The sequence below is a fragment of the Siphateles boraxobius genome, unplaced genomic scaffold, assembly GCF_051911475.1.
Source record: "Siphateles boraxobius isolate OS27281-9 unplaced genomic scaffold, OSU_SipBor_1 65, whole genome shotgun sequence".
Classification (NCBI taxonomy): domain Eukaryota; kingdom Metazoa; phylum Chordata; class Actinopteri; order Cypriniformes; family Leuciscidae; genus Siphateles; species Siphateles boraxobius.
Window position 1 is genome coordinate 4,483,450 of NW_027509192.1, and position 18,142 is coordinate 4,501,591.

At 38.7% G+C, this 18,142-nt stretch overlaps 1 protein-coding gene across 2 annotated transcripts in view; it reads right to left on the reverse strand.

The window, feature by feature from the left end:
* Window positions 1-18,142, reverse strand: part of lrrc4ca (leucine rich repeat containing 4C, genome duplicate a) — a 224,571-nt gene that overhangs the window by 78,819 nt on the left and 127,610 nt on the right. Inside the window, exon 1 of one of the 2 annotated variants that reach the window (XM_077210328.1) lies at window positions 78-1,527. The exons of the other annotated variant lie outside the window; for it this stretch is intronic. The gene's annotated coding sequence lies outside the window, so the exon portion shown is untranslated. Of the gene's footprint in view, window positions 1-77; window positions 1,528-18,142 lie in introns of those variants that run through there. 2 annotated transcript variants of the gene reach the window in all.

Consider the following 18,142-nt stretch of genomic DNA (forward strand, 5'->3'; position numbering starts at 1 on the left):
CCTTTACCAGAAACATTTGGTGTCAGAAAGATGTCAAAGTGTCCAGTGATGCAAATATCAAAACATGAATGACTTACTTTCCCAATCGGTGAGGTTCAAATCACCGTTCCGTTCGCGTCCAAAGCACGAAAATCAATCCGCAATTCTTAAAGGAACGTAGCGCGGTGCGAACGAAATGTTCCTCAGCGTGTACTTCGGACTATCCAAGCTACCCAAGAGCAGTTTTAGAAGCTTCTATGAGAAGAAATTCGCTCCCGTATATCCATTCGGTCTTCCTGTCAATGCCATCATATGGTCGAGTGCCTCTAGAGCAAATATCTCGATGCTTTCTTGCCCTGCATCATCAAAATCCGGTGTACCAAGTCTTTTCCTGCTGTTAAATCAATTAATTCGTCGTCTCCCTGGTTCTGCGTGTCATTCTTGGCGTTCAACACCACAGATTTGGGTTTTCACATTCAGCCAATGGGCATAGATGGGTTTTATCCCTGAGATGGACCATTCTCTGCATCTTCTTCATCTCAATCTTCAACAGCCCTTAAACGCAGACAGCTGATGTTCTTATTCCACAGTCATGGTTTTAAAAATGAACTTTTCTTCCCCCTTTACGCACCCGATCTGATTAGATTTCTACTCGCAGCCCAGTGCGGAATTCAAGATGCTTATTTCCTTGAAATGTGATTATGTCCTATGGAATGCCTTGCGAGAGAAAGCCTCGTGCGTTGGCAAACGCAAATATTCGTGTATCACATCATATCCAAGAAACTCAGAATCATCTGGAAAGGAAAAAAAGGACACAATCTTCCGAGTTTCTTTCTCTCTTCAGGAAAGTGGATGAAAATGCGCCAAATTTGAGTCAAATCATCCCTTTCTTAGTTAGCTGATTGGTTAGTATAGCAGCCTACTGTCGTAGTTCCTTTTCAGATACGCGTAAACTTGTGAGAGACGAGGTATTCATCAAAAGCTACATCCCACCAGATACTCAATACAGTTCAACTCAACTCCGACGAAATGCAATCCACTGACGCGACGAAAATCCACGCGAATGATGCTGCGCTCCGCGCCGAGCCGTATTACGATCGGAGAACAGCTACAAGTGAGTCACTCCGCGAAGAGGGACATCTAAAGAGGTGAGACTCGTCGAATACGTCGAGATGTATTCGGTGAATGAAGTTCTGGTGTGAAGTGCTAGTGTGCTACCCAGACGTGTCCAATGACGCGCGGCTCACGGTGGGCATCGGCTCAGCGCACTCCGCTGGTGACACCAAGAATCTTCTAACACGTATTGATGTAGCCCTCAGCCCAAAGTCTCACTCTTCTGACTGTCCTCACTGGCGTCTTCTTGGATGCGTAAAAGTCAATGGTCCAATAATCTTTTTCCATCTTACGAATGATTGGTCGAGTGCAATAACCCTGAACGCTATAGATTATATGATGAGGGGCTGTGCGCGCGTTCGGACATGTCTGTATAGCGCCTGTTTGACGCACACATGTGCGTGTGTGATTGTGTATAGCCTGGGTACTAAGTGTGAGTGTTTGATGCGCTGCTTCTTCCTGTCTAGTGCAGAAGGGACACGACTGCCATCTACCGACTCTCCGTCTCCTGTCTAGACGCTGCACTCTGCCTTACGACCACTTGAGCAAAAAAAAAAAAAAAGGAAACCTGGTGCGTGAAAGCAAGCATGCAATTTTCAAACCGCAGATCATAAGCGCGTTCTAGTAACCTGCACACGCCTCCGACGGTTATGAAGTCAGTAATATATGCGGTACGCTCACGGTGTGATGGCAAAACGCACAGATCATGATCAAAAAGTATTTCCAATCTCATAAATAGCTAAAGAAGAAGAAAGTTAATTTGGACATAGGTGGGAGTGCATTGTAAAAAAGAAAGAAAGATAGAAGCACATGGATCCGCATTGAGATGCCCATGTCTCTGGGACTGAACCCTAAAGGATCTTAAAAGATCAAAATAACAAAAAACACTTGGTTAATAATTAGAATCTATAATCATATTGAGATATATTTAATACTCGCAAACTTTGGAAAAATAATACTTTGGTACCTATAGGTAAATTCTTTGAAATTATTTTGATGTAGGGAAATTAAATAGATTTCTAGTTTTAATATTATTTGTTCTTCAGACTTCTTTAAAAGAAAAAAAAGTATGTGTTTTGAAAAGTGCTTTTTTCCCCCTCATTTTTGAACTGTCACCATTGGCACATAATGCAACAAGAAAGGAAGTCAACTGGTTTTATCAATAGACCAACCAATGTCTGTGTAAACATAAAATAATGATGCTGCCTTTTTCAAAGTAATTACAAATAGTGGATTTTGCAGTAAATATTCATCCATGGTATTCAATATTTTGGCTTTCTTCTTCATTTACATCTCTTTAAAAAATAACTTTTTTTGCAGCAGGGGATCTGGTTGAGTTAATACAGACCATACATCCATATATGTTTACTGTCATTTTTATTCTCTTGCACCACTGCTTCAAGAGATTGTAGTTCATACTCTTATAAAACACATTAAATAATTATAATAAATCTATCTTTTTTTCTCTTTTGCTTCAGATCAAAAGCTGTGATGTAGTGATTCATCTTAAAAATGGCTGTGCTAGTGAAAGGCTTAGTACTCATTAGTAAGGGTTTTCTTTAAATCGCTATGAAGACAATTAATGGGGAAAATACTTCCATTAAAAATGGCCGTTGTGCTCTTTTGCTAGTTGGCATCATACTAAAATGCATTTTATAGGACCAAAATTTGGATACAACCCAATGAATATTTTGGTCTGTTTTCCCAAAGAGAAATAAAGTCCATTTTAAATGCATATATTTGCTTTTAGGAGCATAAACAGGTGACGTCAAATCAAATAATCTAAAACTCATATTTTTAAGTTACTTTCAGATATATATATCAGCCTCAGACCGTTGGCTGAACGCCTAAGCATAAGGCACACAAAATGGGAAACACTTCGGGAGAGGTGTGTGTCGCGTTTTTAATGGTCCGCCTAGAAACAAAGCCATAATGAAGCCAAACCCCCTCATGGAAAAATAAACTGTTGGACAATGAGCGCTTCTCAGGGTCAATATGAAGTTCACAGGATTATTGTTGCAGTAAAATTGCACAACACTCAAATGCACGCCGGTCTGATATTGTGGGGACATTGACTTTACATTTTCACACCCCTAAACTGTGACTGGTTGCTTCCGTCGGTCTGAAGTTCTGGCTACGCAAGACTAGAGTGTACTCATGATTTGCATGTAAATAAAAAAAAAAGACTTACTTCCAAACTTTTTGTGAGTGAAATTTTAAGAACCGTTTTTCATTCTTTTAGCAGAACATGCTTGTCAGCATCCCGTCACATCCTCACGCTTTACGGACATCTCGTCATCTATCTGTCCGTGCGCCTGTCCACCTGTCCGTCAAACGCAGCCAAATCAGCTAAATAAGATCTGCTCCTCCTCTCCTGCTGTCTGATTGAGTCATTCTAATTGTTTGACATTAAAGGGCAGATGTGTTTCTTTGACTGACAGTCCAGTTTACATTGTGGTCTATTCACACAAGCAAATGCATATGAGGCCCACTTAATAATGGCTTTAACATCATCTAACACTTCTCAATGCATCTCTGAAACATAAATACATTATCTGACAGTTCCTGGTTGAATTATATGTCCACAGCAACATGATGGCAAGGTAGCCTTGTTATGACAGCCTTATCTAATGGTCCAGATTTAAAGCTTTCATTTTACAGCCCTCCGATGATTCTCCTGCGACCACTACGTTTTCACTTAGGATGTTATTTGCTCTGTGGGAACCATCTGAATGACCATAACATCTATCTTAATGTAACAATTCATTTCTCTACAGGGACACCAGAGGATGAGGTGATTGACGGAACATTTCTATAGCAAAGTGCTTTCAATTTACTCCGAAACAGGTTGAGCTTAGAGAAGAAGCTGAATTAAATTAAAGCATGCCGTTACCTCTCACTGGCTGTAATGGTGAAGTAGACAGGATGTCAATGCTTGTCCTTTATGCATGTCAACACACAACAAGACCCTAGGTATGTTGCATCCACTAGCACATAAAACATAGATTTTCTAAAAAAAAAAAAAATTGTGGTTCTGTTTGCTAGCACATTGCTAGTTTGCTACACTGTTTCTGGAGTTTTTAAGGTGGTTGATGGCTGCAGTAAAACTATTCTGCATAGAATATTTTGCAAAAAGAAGTTTGTAAGTTTGTCCAGTGCCAATTTTACTCTCTTGGCTGCAGAATGCATTCTAATAATCAAAATTAAAGCCCAGTTTGTCGGTAGAATCGGCACATAAGAGTCATTTGTTTGGGAATCACACTAAACACTCTGTACTTTGTTTTGCACTTTAGATTCACTTGCTGTGTTGCTGAATATTAGTAGTAATGCCAGAGTATTTTAGTGCTGTTTTGATCATGCTGTGGTCATTGGTCACATTTACCTTTGCTCGGTGGAATTTTGTAGGTGAAATTCGGTCATTTCAATAGGAATTGGCAAGATTGGGAGTTTCGCAAAAAGTTCCCCATGTAGATTCCGCTCCTTGTTCAAGTTAGTTACTCAAATTTGATGAACAGAAAGCTGCTTAGTTGGCTTGACCTCTTTTTGAGCGATGCTAATTACAGTACTATAGTACATATACATACAGTACTAAAGTATCATCAGTACAACTGATGATTTTTGTTCCCAGTGAAATTTTGCTGAAATGTTGATGTGAAAATGACCACACCTTTAAACAGTGGCGGTCATAACATAGAGGCATAGGTAGGCGGCTGCTTGGGGCCCCCTAACAGCGGTCGTAGTAGGGGGGCCCCCAACCGACTTAAAAAAAAAGAAAAAAATAGAAAAGAAAAAAAATGAAAAAGCCTCTTATCATCGTGAACACTTCAAAAGCATAGTAAATGTTATTAATATTCTTAAGAAATACGTTGAAATGTTGAAGTAGTAGTTAAAATGTCCAGTTCAAGGTTATCTGCCCCTACACATAACACACCTTACTTTCTCAATGGAATGGACTAGTCCGTAACGATGCGTGCTGAGGCACGAAACGGCGAAAGATAAACACACAATGACAGGAGGACTGGGAAGTACACAACGAAGCAAGACGAGTCTAAACCAGTCTATGGTCTAAACGCGAAAATGAAACGAAGTTACCCAAGCGGCTCAAATAAAAGAAAAAAGACGCCGATATGTATTTGGCAACGCTGCCAAAAATGACAAACTTTTTTACGCCTTCTGTTAGGGATACATGCCGCTACAGCAGCAGCTGTTATGTGAAGTGATGCAAGGTGAGGATAAGTGTAAGTTATAACGTTACATCCTACAGAAAGGGCAAAAGTAAATATGACATTTATTATGGGTTTATTTGATGATTGTTTGAAGTTCGCGGAAATAAAAAGTTGTTATATATTTTTTGAAGCCTAATAAATGTTAATTTTTCGGCTTTTAATTACATTGTCATGTTGGATGGCCATAATTAATGTTTAAAATTAGGGGGGAAAAAATCATTTTTATCCAGACATCAATAGCTGTATTAGTATCAGTCATAGGTCCACTGACCTTCATTCATAAAAAGATGCCATTAAACAAGTATTTAAAATATACTGTCTTTATGTTGTCTCTACATTAATTTGTAGATTAGCTGTGAAATTATTACATTATAAAATATATAAACTAATATAAACCTATAAAAATGTTTGTTTGTAGAATGTTTGAAATGTCAATCTCAAGTGCAATGCCAATTTCCCTCACTCATACAAAGTCAATTATTCATCTTGGCTATATTTGCTATGTGTTGCTGTTTGTGATTTTTGCTAAGTAGGCTATATGACTGTTTGTGGGGGTTTACCATAACTACCTGTCTTGCTGGTTATATTGATATTAATTTGATCTTTAAAAAAAGAATAAACCATGCTGGTTTTCCTGGCATTTTGGCAAAGACAGGTGTTATCTGAAACCGTATTCTCTGTTTTGTTCCATCATGACTTAGTTTGTGTAGTGCTACACTTTGTGTGTTCTCTCCTTTCCATCTTCATTTTGGAGTAAAGAAATGTATGCAGGGTTTAAAGGGGAAGGTTTTTTTTCTCCTCTCCAACCTTTACTTCCCTGTAGATTAGCTTTCAGTCGGTAAATTTTTTTCGTTCTCTTTTAAAGAAGGGATGGGGGGGGCCCATACCTACCTTCACTTTGGGCCCCCAATTTGCTAAATCCGCCACTGACTTTAAACAGCATATTTTATTATTATTATAATTATTAAGGTAACACTTTACAATAATGTTTCATTTGTTAACAATAGTAAACAGCATTAGTTTGCATGGACTAAGAATGAACAATACTTTTACAGCATTTATTAATCTTGGATGATGTTAAATATAACAAATAGATCATTAAAATCAGAAGTATTTGTTAACATTAGTTAATGCACTGTGAACTAACATGTACAACAATAAACAGTAGTATTTTGATTAACTAATGTTAACAAGATTTAATAAATACTTTAACAAATGTATTGCTCATGGTTAAATTAATGTTAGTTAATACAGTAACTAATGTCAACAAATGAGACCTTATTGTAAAGTTTCACCTTCTTTTTTATGTATATGTAAAGCTCTGGACTTTTTGTTACATTACCGTCAAAAACAACTGCTGCATTATTTGCTACAGTCTTCCATGTAGCGATTCTACATTTTAAATGAACCTGTTCTCAGTACAAATCCCTAAGTCGGAGCAACTCTGAAGTTTGCTTTAGAAAACAAAATGACGGCAAAAACAACTCATCATGAGTTTTATGCGAAGAGAAAACCTCAAATAAAACACACCCTGAGACTTCCAGCAGCGCAGCCTGCAAAAAAAAAAAAAAACCTCTTTCTATTTGTCCTGGCTGATGTTGCTGCGTCCTTCAGGAAAAAAACAAAGAGTAGAGTTGACTCTCCACGTGAGAGAATAAATCTTTGTCGCCCTTCAGTCCTTGCGTCCTCTCCATCTTTTGGGACTTTACAACTAAAGGAGGGTCAAACAACACAGCAAAACAATCACTATGCAGCGTAACATATCGAGCACAGGGTAGGGGGTCAATATCACAGACCCTGCAGGACACCTCATTGTTAGGACCTTGTCATTGCCTGACCGTTGAAACATCTGGTTGCGTTTTACATTCTGCAGACTAATCTTTTACTTACATCACAAACAGAAAACACAGATACGATCTAACAGAGTTTGAAGAGGAGAGCAGCTGTGTTTTTTTTTTCTGTCCTGGGGTGAAGACGCTGCTAGCAGCTGAATTAAACATGTGAGGGAAGTGGGATAATGCAATATCCATGTTGCATGCGTCAAAACGGATATATTTCCTTTATATGGCAAGCACCACTGATACAAGGCTTCTGCCATCATTCTCGAAGGTTGTAAGAACACATCATCATGATACTTGCCAAAGTAGACAGCTAAATCCGGCATAAAAGCATCACCATAAAGAATCTGCAACAAAGTTCTAATGCACATCATTCCACATGCTATTCCACACATCTGTGTGTGTTTATCGAAATATTCTATTCTTGCCTATATATGATAGAGCTTTTCAAACTTCAGCCAGCGCACAACATCAGCAGTTACTAACAACAATTACCTGCTCTTTCAAGGGTATAAATTATTCTTAGCTGCTATAATTAGTATAAAAAAATACAAATACAATATGAGCGAAAAGCATCAAGTAGACTTTACAAAAAGTATTTTATTCAACAGAATTTATTCCACAAACTTTTTTTTTTACTGAAGTTGCATCTGAATTGGTATTTAGATATATTTACAGACTGTTTATTGCAGCTCAGAGGTAGCATGAATGCATTTACACTGATTACAATTAAATACTGGCACGGTTTTAATTGGGTATTAAAGGGATAGTTCCCCCAAAATGAAAATTCTGTCATAATTTACTCGTCAAACTTGTATGGCTTTCTTTCTTCTGTGAACCATAAAAGAAGATAATTTGAGAAATGTCTCAGTATTTTTTGTCCATACAGTAGAAGTCAATAGTAACCATAACAGTTTGGTTACCAACATGTTCATTTTTTCACAAAAGAAAGAAATTCATACAAGTTTGAAACAACATGAGGGTGAGTAAATGATAACAAAATGAGGACTTTTGGGTGAACTAACCCTTTAATAGTTTTATATTTTAATGTCTCGGTTACTGATGTAACCCTTGCTCCCTTTCTGTCAGTCGCTTTCGAAGTATGACCCCTAATGCCATGACTCAACATAACGTTGAACGTGACTGATAGAAAGGGAGCGTCTTGGTTACTTTTGTAACCCTCTTTCCCTGATGGAGTGAACGGAGACGTTATGTTGAGTGACCACATTAGGGGTCAAACTTGGGAGCCCCAATGTCGACATAACGTCAAATATGACTGACAAAAAGGGAACGAAATGATACTCTACAATACATATAAAAAACTTGAATTGCCAGTAGGTGGTGTTAAATGTCTAGATGGGTAAGTCATTGAGTTATTAATTAATTTGATTCGATCAAATGGCTGATTCATTCAGGAATTAAGTAAATGGATCTTGTATGAATAGGCCATTGAATCATTGGTTCACCCATTTCGTTGAAAACGCAAGATTCATTCCCCAATTAATTACCCAATCAGGGTAATTCTAACCGCATTCTATAGTCTCCATCATGCAGTGAGTTGTTCATGTTTGTCGACAATTGACTATATGAAATGTAAGATGAGCTATAGGTCTGTGCTGGGATGGGTGCTTTAAATGCGTTAAATCATTTAACACGATATTTTTCCATAACTAATTTATTTAAATTGACATGTTAAATCGACAGCCAAAACACACACACACACACACACACCAAGGTTATAATCGTTAACGAAAACGAATGAAAAAACGAAAACTAGGTGGGAAAAAACATTGTCGTTAACTGAAATAAAAATAAAAACGAGGCATTACAAAAAACGATAACTAACTAAAACTGTAATGGCAAAACTAACTAAAATAAAATAAAATTATAGAATAAATATCCTTAGTTTTCGTCTTTGTCAATGGGCCGCCGCACCGGCCGCCACATATTGTGTTTCGTTAATCATTTTTAAAAAATGCAGCGTATTCGTTCAGCTGCATTTCCTTTCCCTGCTCTCTCTCTCACATACACGCGCGCGCATGCACACACACACACACACACACACACACACACACACACAGACACACACACACACAGCCCCTCCCCTCCGTGCACACCGCGTCTGAATGAAAACGAGTGTTCGTTGAAAGCAAGTTCGCGAAAGGTTGGTATCTCGTGAACACCTTTACACAATCACACATTATAAAGTAGTATAACAAATATTTTAAATTCTGAATACAATTTTGTCAGTGTGTTAATGTCGACCCGAGAATCGATTGCGGCTTCTTTAGAAAGTTTGAGCTAAAATGCAGTTGGGTTGTCGATGTCAAAACACGATATAAGCTGTGATTCAAATATTAGCTAAAGCTAAATAATGTTATGTCATTTTTTTACTCTAACACTGAATGTTTGCTGCTTCAATCCAGATGAGTATTGTATAGGGTAAATTTAGTATGGGTGTGAAAATTGTACAGCTGTGGGATTTGTATAGGTTGTGCATTTTGTATAGAAGATGTGTAACGTAGATTTTTAGTACGGCGTGTGGATTTTGTAGAGGTAAAGAGATTGAGCTCCAAGCAATGTCTTGTGTGGCTCATAAATGTGTTGATACACGCCGTTCATGTGTGTCTTCTTTCGTCTGTTGGCTATTTAGGTTTTTTCCTGGCACACGTCACTTACACATTTTGCACTTACTGTGGAGCGTTGTGTAGACTATTTACATATTTGTGCTCATATGTGACCCTGGATCACAAAACCAGTCTTAAGTAGCACAGGTATATTTGTGGGAATAGCCAACAATACATTGTATGGGTCAAAATGATCAATTTTTCTTTTATGCCAAAAATCATTAGGATATTAAGTAAAGATCATGTTCCATTAAGATATTTGGTAAATTTCCTACCGTAAATGTATAAAACATTTATTTTTGTGAGTGAATGCAGCACAATCGCGAACATAAATGGACAACTTTAAAGGCGATTTTCTCAATGTTTCGATTTTTTGCAACCTCAGATTCCAGATTTTCAAATAGTTGCATCTCAGCCAAATATTGTCCTATCCTAACAAACCATACATCAATGGAAAGCTTATTTATTCAGATTTCATGTGATGTATAAATCTCAATTTCAAAAAAAGACCCATATGACTGGTTTTGTCATCCAGGGTCACATATTTACATTTTATGTAGCTACTGGTGTTATTGTTGAATACATATTTTAAAATTGTATGATGTTTTTGTTGAGTTATTATTACACAATACTTTTTTTTGGACCTTCTTCAATCTTGCCCCTGACAAATAACCAAAATTACAAAAAAAGACTAAAACTAAACTAAAACTAAGCATTTTCAAAAAATAAAAACTAAACTAAACTAGCGAACCCACTTTAAAAACTAATTAAAACTAAACTGAAATTGAAAACAAAAAGTCAAAACGAAATAAAAATAAAAACGAATGAAAAATGCAAAACTATAATAACCTTGACACACACACACACACACACACACACACACACACACACACACACACACACACACACACACACACACACACACACACACACACACACACACACACACACACACAGCTATAAACTGCACGAAACATGTACAATAACCTAAAGCCGTGGTTCTCAACTCCAGTCCTCGGGACCCACTGCTCTGCACATTTTGTATGTCTCTCTTATCTGACACACTCAGTTCAGATCAAGGAGTCTCTCCTAACGAGCTGGTGATCTGAATCAGGTGTGTTAAATAAGGAGACATAACAAATGTGCAGAGCAGTGGGTCCCGAGGACTGGAGTTGAGAATCACTGACCTAAAGGATTATTAGGAAAACCTGTTCAATTTCTCATTAATGCAATTATCTAATCAACCAATCACATGGCAGTTGCTTCAATGCATTTAGGGGTGTGGTCCTGGTCAAGACAATCTCCTGAACTCCAAACTGGATGTCAGAATGGGAAAGAAAGGTAATTTAAGCAATTTTGAGCGTGGCATGGTTGTTGGTGCTAGACGGGCCGGTCTGAGTATTTCACAATCTGCTCAGCTACTGGGATTTTCACGCACAACCATTTCTAGGGTTTACAAAGAATGGTGTGAAAAGGGAAAAACATCCAGTATGCGGCAGTCCTGTGGGCGAAAATGCCCTGTTCACGCTAGAGGTCAGAGGAGAACGGGCCGACTGATTCAAGCTGATAGAAGAGCAACTTTGACTGAAATAACCACTCGTTACAACCAAGGTATGCAGCAAAGCAGTGAAGGCATAACATGCACAACCTTGAGGCGGATGGGCTACAACAGCAGAAGACCCCACCGTGTACCACTCATAGCCACTACAAATAGGAAAAAGAGGCTACAATTTGCAAGAGCTCACCAAAATTGGACAGTTGAAGACTGGAAAAATGTTGCCTGGTCTGTTAAGTCTCGATTTCTGTTGAGACATTCAGATGGTAGAGTCAGAATTTGGCGTAAACAGAATGAGAACATGGATCCATCATGCCTTGTTACCACTGTGCAGGCTGGTGGTCAGGGTGTAATGGTGTGGGGGATGTTTTCTTGGCACACTTTAGGCCCCTTAGTGCCAATTGGGCATCGTTTAAATGTCACAGCCTACCTGAGCATTGTTTCTGACCATGTCCATCCCTTTATGGCCACCATGTACCCATCCTCTGATGGCTACTTCCAGCAGGATAATGCACCATGTCACAAAGCTCGAATCATTTCAAATTGGTTTCTTGAACATGACAATGAGTTCACTGTACTAAAATGGCCCCCACAGTCACCAGATCTCAACCCAATAGAGCATCTTGGGATGTGGTGGAAGGGGAGCTTCGTGCCCTGGATGTGCATCCCACAAATCTCCATCAACTGCAATATGCTATCCTATCAATATGGGCCAACATTTCTAAAGAATGCTTTCATCACCTTGTTGAATCAATGCCACGTAGAATTAAGGAACTTCTGAAGGCAAAAGGGGGTCAAACACAGTATTAGTATGGTGTTCCTAATAATCTTTTAGGTGAGTGTATATATAGTCAGCGGATTCTGTTTGGGCCTGTTCATTAGTACCAGCGAGGTCTTTTTTGATCAAAGTATTGAAGATTCACTGCAATCACAGCTGTGAAATGACACATTACTAATCACAGTTAATAATCACTCCAAAAAGCGTGACTCACAAAAGCATGTGTCACAAATAATAATTCACCAGATTCCCTATTTAAGATAGGTCTTCTTGCACCTCTTACCTCTTCTGTGTGATTTTGGGTTTGGCACAATCAATAGGTTTCCTGGAAATTAATGGAATGATATGAACACCTCAGTGGCATCCATGATATTTGCACCAATTCAGCAAATTTCACAGACTTGCTAATTAGAAGCATTGATGTGTTTGCTGCCCTGTTTAATCTCTACTTTGATCCAGTCTAATCTCTCATCGTACTCATTATCCAAGGGTTCTTTTGGCCCGGAGGGTCTGCAATCGAAGAGCACACTCCTGATTTTCAACACAGACTGGATGTGGACTTTATTTCTTTATTACAGCCCTACATCAGGGCACATCTAAATAATTATCAGGCTCCGCCTCTTATCGGTGTCTCTGTACTAAGGGCCACTAGGGCGAAGAGATTGATGAGGATATTACTGAGAGCTTTCACCCAAAAATAGTTAATTCCAAAATTAAAATTCTTCCATATAAGACACACATTGTTTGGACCAAATTTATGGTGGGTTTTTTTGTGTGTTTTTTTTGTGTGCTTTTTTGGTGTTTCCATAGGGGCTTTTGCACCGGAGGAACCTTTTCATAGTTCCTCGAACAAAAAAAAAATGCCGTTTTTTGGAGTGTTCGTGAACTCCTTTTTGAGGAACTGATTTAGCTCCTACTTCAGAGTAGTGTCTAAACCAGCACTATAGAAACTACCATTGACGTTAGTATACACTGATTGGCTGAACAAACGCGAAAAACCAGTACCCGCCATTTAAAAAAAGCTGTATAAACACACAGATTATAGCCTATATATTTATCCAGAAACTAACTCCACAAACATGGAAAACAGTGATAGATGGGCCTCTTACGCTAAGGAAAAAATTCAACGCAACTTTTGATTATGTATTTCTGCTAGCAACACCGGACATCAACCACACATCATATGCTAACACCTTTTCATATACAGTCTACTTTCTATGTATAACAGTTCTATCTAATAACGTATTAAACACAGAGAATGCGATCACTGTGTGCTCACGTTCTGGCTGACATTCTGCCACGCCGTCAAAATAAAAGTCACAACAAGCAGCGTGGCTGAAGTAACTTGAGAGTTCCTACTGGCGGTGCAAATGCAACCAGGAAAATGCTCCTATGGGAATGAATAGTTCTCTGGGAACCACCCTGGTGGCTAGTTCCTAGAACTATGTTTCTAGAACTACCCGATATGAAAACCCCTTTTAACACCATCAACAGTAGTTTTAGCATAATTGAAGAAAACAAGGGGAAAGTCTGGTCTGGCTATGTGTAGCGGGACGTACTGCTGCGTCCAATTAACCAAATGCGTTCGGGCGTGAGTTCAATCATAACGGTGCGGGACCATATAAAAAAAGGGTTTCGTGTCACTGTTTACGTGTGAGTGTCGTCTGCGTGGTGCGTCATTGCCTGGGCACCGCCCTCTCCTGGTTCCTCATACGTTTCCGCTTGGAGGTACTTGTGGCATGGCTGAATAGTTAGCGCCAGATGTGGAATCTTTTTCTTTTTTACTAATTATTGGTTTTTAGTTCAGGACAGTTCGCTGCTGTGGGCTGTTGGTGGCTGCCACTTCCCCTTCACGTGCCTCTCTCGCATTCCCGTGCTTTGTACATGGTGGTATGATATCTTTCTGTGAGTACGATGTGGACGTGCGCCTGGTTATGAAATAAAGGTACGTGAAACTACCACTATTGTGCAGCGTTCCCTTTTTATACTGCAAGTATATGTTTGTGTTCACATTTTAGGAGAAATAGACTGTTCTGCGAGGCCTGTGGGGCAACGCTGTTTGACGCTGCTGTTCTGTGTATCCGGATTCTCTCTTGTGACAAACTTTCTCGTCAACGCGTGCGGGGTCGAGCTAGGTGTCGGGTGATGCCTGCTCTCCAGCATTTGTCCACGTGATCGCCGGGCTTTCTTTATTTTTCTATAACTAGTCTTTCAATTTGTTGTGATTTGCTTTATTTACTTTTGGTATATTACTTATTTTCTCAGTGTATTCTTTTGTGAATGTTTTTTTTTGCTTTATTTGGTTTGTTTGTGACTGTTTCTTGTGTTTTTTTTTGCTTCATCTCTGTTTTGCTTTACGGGTGTTAGAAGGACAGTGAGTGAAATCTAATCAGCTATGGTGCCCATTCTGACTTCAATCACTGTAATATTGTTTCATGATTTTCTGGTTTATTAATTTAAATGTTTTTTTTATTTTTATTTAGCGTCTTTGTTGAATGTTGATGCCAGTGTGGTAATTTTTGTTTCGTTTCAGGAGCTGAGGCTTCAAGGCAGGCCGCTAGTAGGCCCTCACGTGCGGTGGTGGAGGGTTTTGTCACGGAGTGCTGTGCGTTCATGCTTGACTTTATTGGAGTGCGTGTGTTGATACCTGTGCACAGGGTGGTAAGAGTGATGGTAGGAGCCTTGTGCTCACTAAAATATTGTATCTGCCATTGTAAGCCTCGGCCTCCTTTTTGGTCTCTTGAGAATTGTGTATGTGATCCAGTTTTTTTAAGATTGTTGTGACTACTAAAATAAAGCTTTTGTATTTTTCGTATCCACGTCTCTGGCCCTCCTTTTGGAAAATTACGCTCCTGCGTGTCCCTATGTAGGTGGTTAAATTCACTAGTATACACATTTCGCTGGTTAAACAGGGTGGCGTAGTTGTGCACATGTACAGGTAGTTTAATCCTCTTAAGGTCCCGCTACATATGCAAGACTAGAGTTTGTTTGGAAGCGGACCAGGACTCATCTTTTCAGGGGTCTTGGTCTGCTTGTTTGGTGCACACCAGGGTTCGGTGGCAGCATTCACACTTATTCAAATGAATCTCACTAACAGAGCAATCACACCAGAGTTTTTTTTTTAAACTAAACCTGCCTAATGTGAACACATCCTAAGATTTTTTTTTTTCAAGCAAACACCTAAGGTCCATTTCAGACTGAAATATCTCTTTAAAACAGCATATCAATGTACAGATCTGGCAAGGGAAGACTCTGCATTAGTGTTAAAGGTTCTCTCCTGCTGGGCCGATGACATTCTAAGTTGCATCTTAATTAGTGTTATGAACCTGCACAGTAGTACGCACAGCAGATAAATGAAAAGGCAACACAACATGCCTCTTTGAATCTTGTCACTGCAAATAGGATCTCGACGATGAAGGAGGCCTTTTTTCTACTTAAGTTTGGAGTAGGGGCGTCGTTTTCTGACAAGAAAATACATATAATGGAGCTTCCAGGCGTATTTTAAACTACCTAATGGTTGCATATCACTGTTTACTACCGCCTGATAAAGGAATAAATAACCAAGGCTGGTGAATGGAAACATGGAAAGAAAAATACTAATGTGTGTCTTTTCAAAATTACGAAGATGAATACCAATCAAACATTCAGTTTGTCATGGTGTGAATCTCAATGGCTTTAGATTATACCAATTAAAAAAGTAAATAGATCCAATAATTATAGGATCAAAAGGATCATGCACTGTCAAACTTGCATGCGCTTCTTTTTTTTGATTTTAGGCAAGTGGATTTTAAATGCCAATTTTGAACTACTTTAGTTTGGGATTTGAACACCTGTTCTTTCTCACAAAACAAAATGCCTTGTTAATGCCTGAGGTCATAGGACAATAGCCAAAATGGTTGAAGCAAATAGAAAGGTAACGTTAACTCAAATAAGCACTGTTTACAACCGAGGTCTGCAGAAGAACGTCTCTGAACGCACAACGCGTCAAATCTTGAAGCAGATGAGCTACAGCAGCAGAAGACACACATGAAGACACTCCTGTCAGCTAAGAACAGGAAACTGAGGCTACAATTCACACAGGCTCGCCAAATTGAACAACAGATTAGAAAAACATTGTCTGGTAGGATGAGTCTCGATTTCTGCTGAGACGGTCAGATGGTAGGGTCAGAATTTGGATTAAACAGCATGAAAGCATGGATCCGTCCGGCCTTGTATCAGCGGATCAGGCTGCTGGTGGTGTAATGGTGTGGGGGGTATTTTCTTGCCACACTTTGGGTCCCTTAGTACCAACTGAGCATCGTTCAAACATCTGAGTATTGTTGCTGACCATGTCCATGCCTTTATGACCACAGTGCATCATCTTCTGATGGCTGTCACAAAGCTCAAATCATCTCAAACTGGTTTCTTGAACATGGAAATCAGTTCACTAAACTCAAATGGCCTCAACAGTCACCACATCTCAATCCAATAGAGCACCTTTGGGATGTGGTGAAATGGAGGATTTGCATCATGGAAGTGCAGCCAACAAATCTACAGCAACTGTACTATCATGTCAATATGGACCAAAATCTGGAGTGCGGAAGGAGGAATGTTTCCAGCACCTCGTTGAATCCTGACCATGAAGAATTAAGGCAGTTCTGAAGGCATAATTGGGGTACAACATGGTACTAGCAAGGTGTACCTAATAAATTGGCCAGTGAGTATATATATATATATATATATATATATATATATAATCTTTGTTTTCCAAATAGAGTAAACTTGACATTATTGATCAGCACAGCACATTTTACAGAAATAAAAGACTACAAGGTGTAATTACTGTCCGCAGATGAAGAGCCATTATGAACAACCCCAGACAACAGCAGCATTAGACCGGAGGTTGTTTTTATCCGCCATCAAAGTGTTTAAATAACCTTTAGATGTAGTTCGCTGAAGAATGAATCTACCAAGCCTGCAATTATTATTCATCTTATTCTGTTTTATTTTTTTTAAATCCATACTGCACATTCACAATTTTGTTTCATAAATTTGACTTAATATCTCATAATTTTCACACTGCCTTAAAAAAACATGTAATGCAGATTTAATTGACTACAGTGATGCAGAGAACATTTCAATCCGTGATGCAAAAAAAAAAAAAAAAAGATAAGATGCGATTGTGCTCTTCCGAGAGTGACCTACTCTTGCCAAAAAGCACAACCTTGGTAACCCAAATGCAGACTTTAAATGGTATAATAGACTCTATGGTATTTAAGATCATGGGATGAGGGGATGGGGGGGTCAAGGGTCGTGCACTATGATTTGTGAGTGTCTTTCCAAATAAAATGTGATGGAAGAACCATAATAAATGTTTAATCATATATCAAGACTTTTGACCCCTAAATAATGTTCTCTCACCCCCCACATCCTGCTGTTTCTTTATATGCCTCTGCAGGTGCCTTAAACATTAAAAAGTGATACATTTTCGACCTCAGCAGGCTTCCTCCCTCAAGAAACAGCTTGCACGTGGAGATAACAAATTGCTAGCTGGATCAGTTGCAGTTCACACAAAGCAGACAGATATAAATTCGGTACGTCAAAATCAGCTCCCAGATAAAAACATGGATTCAAGTTTGAATTGATAGTTAAATACAGTGAGATTTAGATGCTTTATATTTTAAATAAATGCGCTTTTTTCGGAGTCAACACTTGGAGGTAATTTAGCACAATTTCAAATGGAAGCACAATTTAAATGCACAAGTATCAGCTTGATTCTTCAAAATATGTTTTTAAATGCTATTTTTCTCCTTTAACACATAATTGTGCAGGTTTAATTGAGAGGTCATATTAAATTTGGCAATCGTTTTATTCGTCACCTCTGAGCTAATTTGCTGAAAATAAGATTTAAATTATGAACAGCGCAGGCAGATTCTCTTGGAGACGTCATATTGGAACCAAGCAGCAAACAAGACATGTTTTATATGAAAGATGACTGTTGTCAAGATAAACTAAATAAAGCAACACAAAGGTCAGGAAAGAGTTTA